Raw genomic sequence first — 641 nt, forward strand, 5'->3', positions numbered from 1 at the left:
GATAAGTGGTTTTGTTTATGTAATAGAAAACAAGGAAAAAAATCAATCTCCCCTAAGCAATTGGATGATGACAGCACTTGAGAATAATAAATACAGTATAATCTTTAACAAAAAAGTAAAATGGACAAAGCATCCAAGTTTTTTATCATCAATGCATTTGAAATTCTCCATTTTGCCATTCATTGATAGGAAATGTAGAAAGGAGGACTTTAAAAAGAATAGCTTATTTCTTGAACAATGAATAGAAGCTAAGTGAGTCAACATTGACAACAGTGTCTAAATTAATAGTTAGCAAAGTATTCCCCGTTCTGCATTGATCCTTGCGATTATCTGCACTGGATCATTTGCTCTTATTATAGCTTCTTTCCATACCATTAGAGATATTTTACTCTTCAAGTTGTCTTCAGAAAATTAGCTTTGTACAGCAAAGCCCTTCGGAATCATTAATTTTTTCTTTTGGTCCACATTTTTATGCATACAAAATATACTACTGAAAAGTATTAGTAGTCCTCAACATTATTCTTATATTACGCTTTTACAAGTCTATTAGATAAATTTTTATTTCTTTGGTATTGTTAAACAGGGTGATAAGAATTCTAATGAGGAATTGTCAATGGTATAAATACCTAATCCAAATTTAT

The sequence above is a fragment of the Propithecus coquereli genome, unplaced genomic scaffold (genome assembly GCF_000956105.1).
Source record: "Propithecus coquereli isolate 6110/MARCELLA unplaced genomic scaffold, Pcoq_1.0 Scaffold106, whole genome shotgun sequence".
NCBI classification, from domain to species: domain Eukaryota; kingdom Metazoa; phylum Chordata; class Mammalia; order Primates; family Indriidae; genus Propithecus; species Propithecus coquereli.